This window comes from Tachysurus vachellii, chromosome 14, assembly GCF_030014155.1.
Source record: "Tachysurus vachellii isolate PV-2020 chromosome 14, HZAU_Pvac_v1, whole genome shotgun sequence".
Lineage (NCBI taxonomy): Eukaryota > Metazoa > Chordata > Actinopteri > Siluriformes > Bagridae > Tachysurus > Tachysurus vachellii.
Window position 1 is genome coordinate 15,776,783 of NC_083473.1, and position 13,119 is coordinate 15,789,901.

The following is a 13,119-nucleotide window of genomic DNA, read 5'->3' on the forward strand; positions in this document are numbered from 1 at the left end:
TGTCTTTGCTATATGTCATGGTGTCAAATTAGCAGCTACAGACTGCCTGTAACATCATGTCACATTGAGCTAATGGGGTTTCATTAGACAAGGATAATTAGGCTTCATTTGCTTCAAGTGGGTGAATTTCTTTTATCGTCTATGCCCTCGAAGCAAATGAAAGGTGTAGTTTGGGTTTAAATCTAATGATGGGCAACACTGACTGTGGTTGCTGGACAGAGGACAGGGTTGACACACGGAATTGAATAAACTGAATAAATGCCAAGAGGTGATTTGCTGTTTCAAGAGGAAACCTTTAAGTCAGGTCATACACTTTAGAGTGATGCATAGACCCTTCTTTAAGAGCATGTCTGAAAAGCTGCAGCTTCTTTCAGTGTGCATTCCCAGGAACCAATTTAAAGTTAGATGAAAACCTACTGCCTCATAAATTAAATGCAAACTTAGCTCAACTGCAATAGTGCCTGTATAATTTCGAAGTTTTACCAACAAGAGAAAAGTAAAGATGACATTTCTACAGTTGTAAGGATGGTACTAATAATAATAATAAAAAAAGTTTATTAATTCTCAGATTATTTGATAGTTTTACTAAGTGTTTAGTAACTACATGTTCTGTAACTAAATCTGAAGGAGAAATGTAAAGCCAAATGATCTTTGAGGTTTAATGGGTGAACTATTTAGTTTTATATCTTGCTCTATTTAAAACTCCTCTTTATTCCTTTCTTAAGTTTGAACTACTTTATTGAAAGCATTATCAGTACTATCAGGGATATCACTGTATCCAGGGTCTGTCACATTTGTACAGTACTGTAATCTATTAAGGAAATAAGACAGAACCTTAATGATGCATGTTAACATAATTATGGGGACAGATTTGAAAATGGACTTGCCAACCAATCCCCTGTGAATACACAACTGTTTGCCAAGAGAGGTCATCGTAATGAAATTATGCTCACATTGTGCTGTGTGATTGATTTATTATTGCAGTTTACCATACTTGCACTCTTGTAGACACAAGGCTTGTGCATTAATTAAGCTGTAATTATGGAATTAAAATTCATAAGCTGAGACATCCATGTGAGCGATTAACAGTTTTCACTGTACCTCCAGGCTCATTAAGTGTGTTCGTGTGTGTGTGTGTGTATATCTAGTGTAGGTGTTGAAATCTGTTTTGGTGAAATCTGCAGCGTTCATCAAAGGTACATCAAAGGATAATGTGACATGCTCCATGCAAGAGATTTCATGCTTTGCTCAAAAATAGCTTTGTTCTTAGTTAGAGACTGGGCTTTCACTTCAAGAGTACTGCTTCTGATGATGAAACTAACTATAAAAAGATACTATACTTTTATTATTATTATTTTTAAATAAGCACTGATTGTTGCAGACTTTTTTAGGAGCACTGTCAATGTCATGCAATGGCTTTTTTTAATGCGACACTCTGCACAGCAAATCTCCAAGGCAGCAAAGCAGGTAACATTGTTGCCTCACAGCTCCAGGGTCAGCAGTTAAATCCTAAGCTTGGGTTACTGCCTGTGTGAAATTTCTAATCTTCTCTCAGTGTCTGCATTAGTTTCCTCTGGGCTCTCCGGTTTCCTCCCACCTCTTTCCCACATGCTGGAGGACTGAGTAAACTAAAATTGCCCCTGTGATGAATGAGTGTGAAATGTGTCTAAAGCTCTGGATTCTATACAAATTTGACCAATATGAATTGGCTTTCAGGTTTACCATAAATATATTCCATGTAAACATAGAATAAATTGTTTGTAAAAGGAAATGACCCACTTGCAAAATCCAAGTGTCCTTCATTTGGTCGAGCTTCAAATATATTTTATACTGTAATATAACAGAACTCTTAACTGATATACAGTAGTAAATTGAAAGGCCTAGGCTACATTGTCATGGCCATGGGGTGAGGGCAAATATGGCAGGAGTGGTGTTAATGCCCTTGTCCCGATAAGCTGTGAAACTGGTAGCTGAAGCAGTTACCGAACATAAGGACACAAAATACTTAAAGCTTCACATACCCTTTATACTGTAATATATGACATTTAAGCAGAAATCAAACACAAGTAATCAAGTGAATTTTAGATTGCTTTATTGATCTCAATACTCAGGAGGTAGGCTTCCCAACTCTATATATTTTATTACACTCCTTTTTAAAAAACCTCCTGTACTGTACAATGGTTTCACATGGACGATTGTAGCTTAGCTTCATTAATCGAGTTAGTTTGCCTTTGTGCTTCTTTCCATTTACAGCATTTGGCAGATACCTATATCCTGAGTGAATTACATTTATCTCTTTTAAACAGCTGAGCAGTTGATGGAGTTGCTCAAGGGCCCTGCAGTAGCAGCTTGGCAGTGGTAGGATTTGAACTCAACCTTTCAGTCAGTAACCACCTTTCATCTTAACCACTATGCTACCACTTCCCATGCTTCAAGTCCACGCAGAATACAACAGGGACTTTCCAACATACCAGGACGACAACTATAATTGACAGAAATATTTCTGTACTTGTTTACTTGTTTAAAGAGTATGATGAAACAATGGGATATGTTAGTCAATATAATTTGGAACAGCAGGTTCTCTGACAAGATTGTTGTTGTTATTAAAGTAAGGAAGGATATTAACACATGCGACTTCTTTCATCCGGGAAGCAGTTCCCCTGACTGAGTGTGTGATTCATGTCACGGGTGTCTATTTTACTTGATGTTTGAAATAGGTTTTCTAGACTGTTGTGATTTTGCAGGCTAGTGAACAAGTCAACTAGTCCCACACAGATTTGGACGTATGCAGATTTGGCAACTTCAGGCATGCGTCCGAAAATGGGTCTGCATTAAAAAGTGCAATGCATCATTCTGAGATGTGACATGTGCGTGATTTATCTTGTTATATGCATGAAGAAACTGCACCATTTTTATTAGTTTGAGTGTTACTTGCCAGGACACCCATCTTTTGGCTGGAATGTAGAAAGTCTATTGAATGGCTGGTGATAAGACTGTGACCTTAAACAGGACCAATAGTTTATGTTTCTCCTTTTTTCGGTTGCTTTAACCTTTAGCAACTTCAGTTTTTTGAAATGGTTCAGACTTTTAAATTCTACATGTACAGTCCAAGAGAAAAGGTTTAAGTTGCAATTCTGCAATTAGGAGGCAAATAACTAGTACTAATACTATTACTAATACAAATACTAGTACTAGTTGCCTATAAAGCTCAGTTCATTAATTGGAACCTGCCTGAACTAACTGTCATTGTGAAAGTGCTTTCTGAAGCTTTGCTAATTAGTTTGACCTGTTCAAAATGGCAAAATGAGCAAATGCAGCATAAATATTGACCAAAAGATTACTTAGTCACTAAAGTTGTTTGCGAGCACAACCAGTTGTAAGGTTGAACACCAGTGGATAATCTGACGCCATAATGTCTGCATTATGTTTAAACTGGCTGTAAACAGAAATGTGCATTTTGGAATAATATTCTTAATTTAAAATCAAATCAGCTTCCTGCTGTACTGTATAATGGAAAAACTGAGAAATTGTATGAAACTGTATTTGTATTTAGCCTTATACAACTTTGATATAATGAAATGCCATCCAGACAGACTGTAATTGAGGCTTAAATGAATGTATAAGATTATGAGGTTAACTACAGTACCATCCAAATAACTGACAGGTAACATTTGGCCATTTGGAGACATTTTGAATAACACGTATTCTTCTATTTAGCAGTAGAGGTCAGGGACATATTAGTCATTGGAACAGATAAAAAAACAAGACTTCAGTAAAGATAGTGTTTGGTCTCTTGATCATGGCATGATGCTGGTACAGTATTTCACATTTGTATGACAGTAGCACCTCTCTAAATTACTTTCAAATAGCTTATCTGCTCTAATTCCTACGATTGCTATGCCTATTAGCTTAAACCATTTGTACCCATTTTTTTTAACTATTACTTAGAAGTAAATGTTAAACTGATTTTCCCCCCATTGTGCTCTTCATGGTTCTGTGGTTCTATTTACTATTCATATGTGTCTCTTACAGGATAGCCCAGAATCTCATAGCAGGAAATCCCTCTCCTGCGTTGCTCATGTGGTTTTTGTAAAATGTCTAACTCAGAATCAATTAGCCATACCTGCAATATCACCGCAGGTAACAGAGAATAGTGTGTGTCATTCAAATTCCCCACAGAAATGGAAGCGTCTCGAATCCACCACCCTGAACAGTCCCCCCCCCTTCACGTTGATGAGACTTAATGAGCACTTAACTGCCAGAAAGAAATTACGTGCCGTTCAGGGGAGGCAGTAATGGAATATTCTGTGGAGAATCATATAGAAGAGCTACTGGTAGAGTGGAAATCATACCCTTAGATGCAAAGGCACTGACCTCATTGGCTGGTATAAGCTGTCATGGATTAAAAATGCATTTGCATAATGTTAAAGAAAGATGAAGCTCAGTCTTGGAGCTCAGCCACAGAACCACCTCAATTGAACCTTCATTCTTTCTGAATTTGCAGAACGGCTAACTACTGTGTAGGAGGGACGTCTGCAAACAATCATTTTTGGAGCAGAGTAATCCTATTAGGTGAAATATTTCAGACCTTCTTCATCATCCTATTTTACCTTTGAAGTATTTTTATCTAGTTGCCTGCACCTTGTCTTTTCTCTCCATGTAGAGATTGACTCCCAGTCAAATAGTTTCTGTAGCATCCCCTCCCATGTGCTAAATTAGATGAACCGCTTGAAAGCTCTAAAAAAAAAAGGCAATTTATAAAAAAAAAAAAAAGAAAAAAAAAAGCTGTCTTGCTTAAACACACAGAGGTGGTTGGGATGTAAACAGTATCACTCTGTCAGTTTTACGGAAATGTAGATTTATGCTTTAAAGTGTCATGCATAGCTCAGTATCAAATTCTACCTATATGTCTATTGTACATCCAAAAAACAACATGCAATCCGCAACTCCTGCCGTTACAGAAAGAGACAGACGGCGATTTCTTTATAGTAAATGTTTTGAAATATAGTGCTAGTATATATTCATACATACTGCCTTGAATTTCACTAATAGCACATACTGACTGGAGAAAAGTGTCTTAGGAAGATGTAGGGCCAAAACTAAAAACTAAATAGCATAAAGAAATAAATAGAAAATGACTAAAAGTTTATTGTAGCTGTACAAAAATGGAATATAATTTACTTCTGAACATCTCAAAATATTAAACATTTTAACATTTCAGTTAAAGAGTACAATTAAAGTTTAATTTACAAATATCTTCAGGATTGAGATTTTTCTGGAAGTAGTTGTATGACATTTATTTAAAATGTCTTTAAAGACGCTTTACACACATGTATTAATAGAATAGAATAGAATAGAATAGTAGATAGTATTATGTTCTGTATAAATTTTTAAAAGCTTGTGTAATAATTTACTGTATTTGTATAAAAAAAGAGGAAATATACAAAAAGAAGAGGTTCCTGCAGTTCCTAGAGTACCTGCAGTTCCTAGTTGGCTTAAATTAATTGACCTTGTTTTGGCCCTGTGTGTGTGGCTTAGTGGTTAGAGGTTAGTGTGTTTGCCTGTGACCTCTGGAGTTGAAAGTTTGAGTCCCGAGTCCCCTGGGATAGGCACCGGGCTCCCTGTGACCCTGCAGATGATAAACGGCTCAGGAAATGAATGGATGTATGTGCACATACATATCACCCAAAAAAAAAAAAGATATTTCATAATCATAAATAAGTGTGTGTTCAAAATTCTTTAAAATTTATTTCCATTATGTCCAATCAACAATTCATTAAAGTTTTAATTGAGAAGACATTTTACAGTATGTACAAGCAACATCCTCTAGAATAGTACAGTGTTATATGATTTGAGATTCTGCTCCTCTTCGGATCCAAAAAAATCGTAAAATATGTCCTGGAGCTATGGCCTGAATTCTTTGTTGGAAATGGACCTGGAAGGTTCCTGAATTCCTGAAAAGGGTTACTCAAAATAGAGTATAATTCTTTCTGAAAACCAAAAGATTCTCAAAAAGCAACTCTCATGAATTCTAATTAGGTCCACAGTACTATGCTGAAGCAGTGTTTCCCATCCGGAGCACTTCGCTCAGCTGAGGCTGGCCGGCTGTAAATCCTAAGGATCACTCACAGCTCAGCTGGTGAGAGATGTGTTCCAGAGAACATTAGGAACACTCTGTAGCTCTAAAGTTCTCTTTAAATCCAGATTAATATTGTACTGCTTTATCCGGGCCTAATGCTATTACTTGGACTTACTGTATGTCTTACATTTAACTGTAAAAGAGAATCTACAAGCTGATAGTGTACAAAGGCTTAATAAAGATAAACTGTGAACATAAATGATTTAAGTGTGAAATTTTTGGTGAAATAAATGTTGAATTTCTTGACCTTTCTTGATGGTTAATCAAACCTTTGCACTTTAAAACCATTAAGTATATGAATAGATTTACATAGATAGCATTTATTTACAGCAGCCATAACATTACAACCTTCTACAACCTACAGTAGATCCTCCTTGTGCCACCAAAATAGCAGCAAGGTATTCTGAAGACCTCCACAAGACCTGTAGGGTTTCTGCTATGTCTGGCACTAAAATGTTAGCAGCAGATCCTTTAAGTCCTGTAAGTTGTGAGGTTTGGCCTTCGTGGATTGGACTTGTTTGTCCAATACATCCCAAAGAAGCTAGATCAGATTGTGATCTGGGGAATTTGGAGGCCAAGTCAACACTGGATTGTCATTTTCCTCAAACCATTCCTGAAACTATTTATTGCAGTTTGACTCGGTGCAATTTTCCTGGTAAAAAAAGGTCACTGTTTCAAAACACCCTCAATAATGCATTATACAACAACAACAACAATACTACTACTACTACTACTAATAATAATAATAATATTAATGGTAGGTGATGTCAAAATATTTTCTTATACTAATTTGGTTTCATTTGGTTAATGCTGCAGTTGTTGAGGTTATAATGGTCCATTTCTTCCACCTTTCTTCTCTGCTTTAGACACACTGATGTACAATTTAATTTCCTCTTTATCCCATTTTCTTCTCATATCCTCACAAGCCAGATATTGCAGGGTTGCAGTTCTGATGGTCTTGTTAGCATAAGCATACAGAACAATGTTAGCCTTTCCACAGATCGAGCACAATTAAATAGAGAAATCCAACTCTAAGGAGGGTGAAGATAAAAAAAAGAGATGAGAACATAAAATTGTAGAGAAAAAAAAAAAGAAAAAAAAGAAAAAATGATAATGTGGAAAGAAAGGGAAGATGTACAAGGACTTAGCTCACTCCTCTCACCTATCTCCTTGCAGAGTCATAAATGCCTTAGTGCAGGAAAGCACAAAATTGTCATGTATATGAGGTTTGTTTCATTGTGTTACAAGGAGTTTTAAGGGTCCATCCACTTTGAACAATGTCTTAATGGGCCAGACAGAGGTCCATTAAACCAATGAGCCTGGTAAGTGTCACTGCATTACACTTCAAGCATAAAGGAAGAAAGTAAAATGGCAATCATATACTGCAACGCTACGGCACTCTCTGTGCTACTGTAGCACATACCTCAAGGGCCATTTGTCTTTAGCATCCAGTGAGCTAGACAAGATTTCACCTGTCCGTTTACAATACCGGTGGCTATTAATAGGCTTAACTGTCCCCCACTCAACTCTCGCTGTAGCCTACAGGAATATAGAAACTTTTTAACCTCTTTTCAAACAAGAGTAATAAGTAGAGCATGGGTCCTTTACATAAAGTATCACATTGCATCAGCAAAATCAAACATCATTTTTAATGTAGAGTTACTTTAGTTACCATGCAGAATCATTTGCTTAACCTGGGTCCAATGGTAACAAATTGTTTTAAGTACTGTATGTTAAAAAAGGCTAGTTTTATATCAAAAGGACTAAAGGGCTTTGACTTCTGCTTCAGCGGAGACTACAGGTTGTGTGTTCTTGCACAGTGTATGACACAAAGACTCACTGACTCACTGATCATACACACATTTGAAATGTTTCTCCATTATCTATGCTTTAGACGGCCAAGGTAAGAGTTGTCACAGATTTTGCTGGAGAAAAAAAGCTTTAGAAAAAAAAAAACCTTGAAATGAGCCTTTCAGTGTCAGTCTTTGTTATATGGTAGAAAGAGTTCTCAAAGTGTGACATGCTCTGACAACAATTTCAATAACTGACTTTGGAAAGTGTATGCCTGGTTACTTTCAGAATCACCATTTCTAAAAAAGATTCAGATATATAAATCATTAAACATTTCCAGAGCTGCTTTGACAATCACTCGAGCTTGCTGATTGGTTGATTTTTGTTGCCTTTACACATACTCCTATGCATATATACTGTATGGAGGAGCTTTGCAGATGATATTGAACAAATTCTGGGTGCATTGCACAGATTTGCACCCTTGGCATTTTCAAGTATTAAGTATTAAACAGTTTGCCTGAACAGTTCCTGTTAGAATAAGGCTCTAGAGCAGTTTTATTGTAGTGGTTTTTTTTTATATCGGTTGTATATCAGCTCTATTCCCTTGTCGACGTGAATCGGTAAAACATAATATCAGCAGCTGCAAGAATAGCATTCGTTCAATGGAAGCACAGTGTGTTTATCTATATTCATCTCAGATTAACACGGTTATACAGTTACAGTATTTACAGTATTTACGATACAATACAGTACAATACAGTATTGGCTTTAATAATCTTTGAATAGAAAATCAGTTAATTTAATAATAATACTGACATTACTGGGCTACCTTACAATTTGTGGTTAAAAATGGTTTGTTATTAGTTTTATTTTCCGAATTTTAATTAAGGATATCTTTTCTAATGTGATCACGTAGTTTTGTTGTTGTTCGTGTTTTAACTCCGAAGCTGATGGAATACGTTTTCTAATCTAATCTACACCGCTACTGATAGTAATGAGCCATACATTTTAGTTCTCGGGCTTTCTAGGCTGCTGGGAAGACAATTTAAAACAGATCATATATGTACATCATACATTATGCTGCCTTAATGCACAACCACCTTAAAAGAAGAAGAAAAGGCTGTCAGTATTCACGCATGACTACTCAGGATGAAGAACAGCTTGTCTTCCAAAAAAACACAAGCTTCTCATTTTCTTATTCTTGATTCCAGCTAGCGTCACTAAAATAGGTCACTTTTAAAAAATGGTATATTGTGTAGGAAAGTACAAACTGCTGCTGGTTCTGTTGAGGTGTCATTCCTATGAGCTCCATTGTTGCAAAACTATTACGTTTCTAGGTACTAAAACGATTCTAGTACAAATAACGAACTGAAAATCGCAATCATGACATTCCCAAAAATGATTAGACCTTCTCTAAAGAACAGCAGCTTTTTCAATACTTCTTGAAGACACCGCGATATAGCATTAGATGCTAATTAAAAGAAAGCATGGAGGTTTATTTATTTATTTAATTTTTTAAATAAATGACACTAGAGCTAATAGCATCATTTGCAGATAAATTGCATTTGAATACATTCAGACTGATTCATGTTCCACAATGACGTGTCATTTCTGATCAACAAAGCATAACGGCACTACAAAAAAAATAAATAAAAGGCCAGTTTGATGAGTTAACTGCAGATTGGTAAATGTGCTCTAGATTATACTGACAGGTTTTGTTGTCTCCTGGTCATCTTAGAGAAAACCACTTGAATGAGAAAAGCAACACTGACATCATATCAAGTAAAGATTGTGTATCTCAAAAATGACCACCGGGATGAGAGCACTAAGGCTCCAAAGCTAGATGTTTTTTTTTGTCAGAGACAAAATATTTCTGAAGTGACGAATTCTTGGCAAATACGTACACTTTCGTTTATCAAACCTGATCATAAAATGATTGTATGCAAATTCTACAGTTTCCGTATTCACTAGTTTAATCAGGTTTGTATAGATTTGTGTAGATTTCTGCATATCACTTTAATAACCTGCACAAGGTTTTAGTGGCAGTTTTATTGGCAGTGTAATGATCAAATTCAGTATTGCTTTTAGAACAAGTATAGAAAGCAGAGTAGTGTAAGTAATAAATAAATAAATAAAAATGAAACAACATTAATTATCCAAGCTGAGCATGCAGGGAACTATTTTGGTGGAATGTTCATGAATAATGATTCTGATCTCTTCAGGTATAAGGAATTAATAAAAACCTGAAAAAAAAAATTAATTATGTGATTATTGTAAGTAAAAAATAAAGGATTGCAAAAGCACTGTTGAAAAATGCATTGGCCCATGATTTGAAACCTCTGATGAAATTGTATTAATAGTTGATTCATTGTTTCATTCATTCATCCATTCATTCATTCTTCCATTCATCCATCCAATCCTTCCTTCCATTTTTCCAACTATCCATCCATCCCTCCATCCATCCATCCATCCATCCCTCCATCCATCCATCCGTCCATCCACCCATCCGTGCATCCAGCCATTCATTAATTCATTCATTAATTCATTGATTCATTCATTCACTTTTAGTAAGCATTTTAGTCTGGTCAGTCTATCCTAGATGCTAGATGGGATGCATCTATTTCCCTTTCTTGATTTACTTTCCTCTGATCTTGGTTAACTATCTGCTGAATCAGTCCAATTATTACCTTACTGCCACTGTCAGGACTCAGCCTGGACTTTGGCCACGTGCATGTGTTTACGTTTCTCGTCACGTGTCTGCCCTGCCTTTGTCTGCTCCTCCCGCTTCTACACACCTGTTTCCCATTGTCATTTCCTTTGTCTATTTAACTGTGCCGCGTTGCCTTGTGCAGCGCAGAATCTACTGTTGTTTTGTCCTGTCTTTAGTCCGTGTATTGTTTAGTGTTCTTGTGTTATTAAACCATGTTTATTTCGCCATCCTGCATCTGGGTCTGTTCTGTCCCGCGATCATGACAGCTACAGTGCTGACATTATGGCATGTTTCATGCAAATTCAAATTCAAATTTTGACACATACATAACCAAACACAGGACAACTTGTAGTGAAATGTTTTTTTTTTCAACTGTTTATATCATAAAAATGGAATAGAAATAAATTAAAAATAGAGTACAAATAGAATTACAATAAAATAGTATTGAAATAGACAGGTTATTAGAAAATAAATCTAAAAATATGTTATATAAGTATAGATTGGTGTCAGAACTGTTAGACTATTATGAATAAAGTGCAGACTTGTGCAGTTGTGTGCAATTTTATTGCAGTGTATGATGTGTAAATCCTCAGAGTGCGTTGAGTAGACATGTCCAGATAAGTCCAAGTTCTATGTGTTGAACTGGTTGAAGGCTTGAATGGTCTGTGGGAAGAAGCCCGTCTTATTATTCGTTATTCTCTCTGTGTTTGCCTTCAGTGAGCAGAAGTGGATGGGTGAGGTCTTTCACTATCTTCCTTGCATTGGTCCAGTAGTGCTTGCTGGAGATATACTGCAGTTAAGTGAACATAGTGCTGGAGAGGTCACCTATCCTACTTACTGTAGTACTGTTCCTAAATCATGCTGTGATGTTTCCTATCAGAATGCTCTCAATAGCGCAGGTGTAAGGAGAAATTGGGGCATGTCATTTGCATATAATCTCATGTAAATGATTGACATGTGTACGTAAAAGGGACTAGTTAGCAGGAGTCGTGCCTATGAAGCTAAAGCTCAGTCATATGTTTTGAAGTACGACAGATGCAGATTTGTTTATATGCCATTCAGTGCATTGAAAATTGCTTTAATGCATTAAGGCCATTATGTATTTAAATCCAACTAAAATGCAAAAAAAATACACTTTGTACACCATTATTGAGAACCATGGCTTGTCGTGTAAACCGTTGAGTTGGAATGGTTTAGAATTGCTATAACATGAAGAATTCATCAGACGCTGTTGGTGAGAGTAGTTGCAAATAAATTTTAGATGAAGATGGATTACTTTATACATCTCTTGTTGTTAAGGGAAGTGCAACCCTCTTGAAATGGGGGTTATTTTGATCTTAAAATTGGCAAGAGCTCAAACTATATAAATACAGCAGCATATACCATTAATGTGGTAATGTATTCATTACCATTCATGTTCCATTAATGTATTCAATGTTAGAGATTTAAGCACTTATGTACGTCGCTCTGGATAAGGGCGTCTGCCAAATGCTGTAAATGTAAATGTAAATGTAAATATACTTTATACGTACAAATAATGATTTTATGTGGAAGTTTTTATGCTATACAATTGTGGTTGTATAAATTATTGTTGTCAGTTGTTTTCAGAGTAATCACAGTTACTAAAAGTTTATCTTACACTATAATATCTGTGTTTATATTTTAAATGTACTCCATATTAAACACTAAGTTATGATTATGATTAAAATTGGGCTGGTGTGTTGCGATTTTGCAGTTGATTTGTTCCTAATTATACATGAAATATGGCCAATTTATCGATCTCTCCTACTAAAGCAACCGCAGTAGATACCTGCTCTACTTCTCAGTAGGTAAATAGATCTATCTTTGAAGACCCTAAACATTGTAAATATATATTCATTACATTCATCTTCACAGCTTAAACTGTTTGTATCCACCACAATTTCATGTAGTACTGTACCATAAAAATTCTCTCATATTCTTTAGTCAACATCAGAGAAAAGCAGATAAAAGGGAGGTGAAAAAAAGACAGTGTAAGAGGAAAATGTCTAAAAGGAAATACTTAAATCTTTGCCCATTAATTTTTTCTGCAGATCTACTGACAATATGCCTGCGGTGATGAAAAAGCAACACGGTTCTCATAGTTTGATAATGTATGCAGAGCTGAAATCGACTCGCTCAGCAATCAGGCCCTCCTACACTTGCGTTTTGCACAACGGATTAACTCACACCGATAAAGGAAGATGTGGTGAAAGCTTCCACTACCGCTATCAGGTGCAATATCACTGCAGATGCACTGCAGCATGAATAAAGAGAACTCAGTGACTGCTTTACTGAAACAAGCCTTTAATTAGGTCCAGATTATAGTAGACACTGTTGACCTCTGCACAGTCTGGATTCTATCATTGACATGAAGACAAATATTTTGTGTAGAAGGAGTAATAACCGGTGTGTGGAATATTATTTTCCTCATCTGCTGATCCTGTTTGTGACTCTTGCT

The 13,119-nt window shown here is 36.1% G+C and overlaps 1 protein-coding gene across 1 annotated transcript in view; it reads left to right on the plus strand.

Annotated features, from left to right (window-relative positions):
• Window positions 1-13,119, plus strand: part of grm8b (glutamate receptor, metabotropic 8b) — a 127,051-nt gene that overhangs the window by 35,269 nt on the left and 78,663 nt on the right. The gene's annotated exons all lie outside the window — the stretch shown is intronic.